Source organism: Nomascus leucogenys, chromosome 15 (assembly GCF_006542625.1).
Source record: "Nomascus leucogenys isolate Asia chromosome 15, Asia_NLE_v1, whole genome shotgun sequence".
NCBI lineage: Eukaryota > Metazoa > Chordata > Mammalia > Primates > Hylobatidae > Nomascus > Nomascus leucogenys.
The window spans coordinates 66,365,061-66,368,419 of NC_044395.1; the positions used below are offsets into that span (position 1 = coordinate 66,365,061).

The 3,359-nt window shown below is 41.3% G+C and overlaps 1 pseudogene; it reads right to left on the bottom strand.

The window, feature by feature from the left end:
• Positions 1 to 727: 727 nt before the first annotated feature.
• On the bottom strand, positions 728 to 1,675 carry LOC100607391 (annotated as a pseudogene).
• Between the last annotated feature and the right edge of the window lie 1,684 nt (positions 1,676 to 3,359).

Here is a 3,359-nt window from a genome sequence, read left to right on the forward strand (position 1 = left end):
ATGCGGCCAAGCAACCACTGCCACTGAAGTGGACTGGCCACCCCATCAATCAACAACCTCTGTTAGGCTTTGACTTGGAGTGCTCATTAGCTGCCTCTAGTCATTCAATCCTCTCTGTAGTCATGCCCAATGATGATAGCGTGTGACTTTTCTATAAAACATTTTTCTTTGTACTAAACTTCTGAATTCCATGTGTTGTATGGTTTCTATTTTTGTGCCATTTTATAGAACCCTGGAGTATTCTTATTTATTTCAAAAGTGTAAACTTGGTCACAGCTATTACGTATCTTTAGTTTTTGAGTTTAAAGATATTCAAAATGATTATTTATTTAAATATTCTGGGTTGATATGATCTCAGGTAACAATCTACATTATAACATTACATAAATAATGTATGCATTAGTTTTTGTCTGTTTCTGAGAATTACTTGAAAGCATAGATGTTACTAGTACATTGGGACAAAAAGGATTTAATTCAAGACTCTCTTTCTTGTTGGGTCTGAGAGAAGTCACTTGTGGCAACCTGTGACCGTTAATTACAACATAGGGCAGCCTGATGTTTTGAGTTACGAGTTGTAGCCTGGCTAACCCATATAACTTCTAGCAGGTACACAATTATAGGTGTATGTCTGGAGGGAGATTGAAAGGCTCCAAAGGACTAACCTGGTACATCCAAACATCAGCAACAACAAAGAACCTCTAAGGCTTTCCACGACAGTTTTCTTTGATCAGAACTTAGCTCCCAATAACATCTTGTGTAGTCTCCTGCGAATCTCCTTAGTCTTGATGGAATAGATAATTGGGTTGAGCATTGGAGGTACAAAGAGATAGACCAGAGACATGAACTTGTGCACATATTCAGGAGCATGCTTCCCAAATTGATGAACCATGGACACACTAACCATAGGCACTTAGAAGATCAGCACTGCACAGATATGTGACACACATGTGTTGAGTGTCTTAAGCCTCTCATCCCTGGAGGCGATGGCCAGCACAGAATATAGAATGAGCACATAAGAGAGGAGGATGAGCAGTGAACCTACACCAAAGGCAGAGATGACAATGAACAGGCCATACATGCTGTTGATGGTAGTGTCTCCACAGGGCAGGCGAATCAGGTCTGCGTGCAGGCAGTAGGAATGGGTCAGTACCACACTGGCCTTACAGAAAGGCAGCCTCTTCAGGAGGAAGGGAAGTGGGAATACCATGCAGAAGCTGCGGATGACAATGCATATGCCAATGTGGGCCACACGGACATCCGTGAGCACTGTGGCATAGCGCAGTGGGTTACAGATGGCCACATAGCGGTCAAAACTCATGGCCAGCAGAATGCCAGACTCTGTCCAGGAGGAAAAGTGGATGAAGAACATCTGGGCCAGGGAGGCATCAAAAGTTGTCTCTGGGGCATGAAAACACACAGCAGCCAGCACAGTGGGCAATGTAGAAAAGGACACACCCAGGTCATTAACAGACAAAAGAGACAGGAAGTAGTACATTGGCTGGTGCAAGCTCTGCTCTTCCTTTATGATAAACAGGATGAGGATGTTGCCCAGGAAGGAAATAGCATAAAGCAGCAGCAGAAGGGCAGCCAGCCAGTGCTCCAGACCCTTCATCTCAGGGAAGCCTGTTAGAGTGAAGCTGGTAGTACTTGAGATGTTAGCCCCAAAGCCCCCCATCAGGGTTTCTCAGTGACTTTTAGGGAAACACAACCCAGGTGAATTGAGATGAGATGGTGGGAGAAGTGAAGAGTAGGAGTGGTTGGTATCTAAAACTACGAGAGACAATGATGCTTAGATTCCAGTGCCAAAGATTTGGAAAGTTCAAAAAAAAACCAGGTTACATTTCAGACCTTCTACAGCCTGGCAGCACCCTTAGATCTGTCATGAGCTCCAGGTTCTTCCCCATAGAAATCTTTGACTAATTTTTAGATATTATTCTTTATTTTTCTTGTGTCTATATATTTTTTTATGTTGGTTCAAATCTTTCTTTAATGGTGAAAAATGGTTTCCCCTTTCTCTCTACTGGGTCATAGCCATCAGTTTATTCCAGAAGTGAGGTGCACCATGTCCTCCATGAAGTCTTTCCTTAATATTCCCACCCACTGATTGATTCTGTCTTGTGCAAGTGATGACATCTTTTGTGTATATTCTAAGCTGACTCTCCTCTCTTGCCTACACTCAAGCATTATTTCAGTTCTCTGCCTTTTCCTTGTGGCTTGAACCCCTCACTTATTCACCAACGGTCCAGAATGTCACATTCCTCCACACCTTACTCTCTTGGTTTTGCCTTTCTATATTGTAACGTGGATTTTGTTTTAATCTCTGTTTAGACCACAGATTCTCAAATTGTGCTGTATGCTAGATTATTTTAAGATGCATTAAAATATTCCTTTGCTCAGAAGAAACCTACACCAATTAAATTTGACACTGTGCAGGTAGAACTCACAAATCAGCATGTGTTTAAACTCATAGGCAATTCCAATGTGCAGCCAAGTGTGAGTATCAGGAATGTAGGTCACTCCTATCAGCATTCAAATATGCCCCACCCATTATCACTTCTTCCCCCCCTTCCCTGGAACAATTTTGGGAGTTACTATCATAGGAAACAAACAATCACAAACATCAGCAAACCTCTTAACTGCCCCCTCATTTCTTCCTAGTAATCACCCATTTTCCATTCACTTTCACAACTAATACCATTGAAATTATTGTCTACCCATAATGTCCTCCTTGTCTCTGCTCTGTGCCTCAGTTATCCCAAATATATGTCTGCTGCCCAGGCTTCTCTTCTCAATATGTATTGATGCAGCCAATTTCCAACTGGACTTCCAAATGTAAGAGTTCATTGTCATCTCAAACATAACGTGCAAAATTCAACTTTATGTCAATTATCATGTTTTATCCTCTTCAAAGTTATCATCTCATTACCAATCACCATCTATTCACGTGGTCATGCCAGAAAACCCTGGAAGTCATTCTTGATATTTCTCACCCTCTCCTATTCACAAGTCTATTAATCCATCATAAACGCTGGTTTCCTCTCTCCATCTCACTTCCAACTGTCACTCATCCCTCAACATCTTCAACCAAAATGTCTGCAGAACCTTCCTGAGGATCACCCAGCTTAGTATCATGCCTCTGTCTAATTCATTCGACACAAAGCAACCAAATTATTTGTTTTTAATATAAAGTGATGTTACTCTTTTACTAGAAACCTATCAATGGCTTCACTTACCTTATGAAATAAGAACTTAAATAACAATTCAAGTCCTTACCATGGCTCATAGAAGCTGCAAGACCACATAAGAACTTGTCACCTTCCAATAATTCTGACCATTCATTTCATTTCTTCTCATAATTT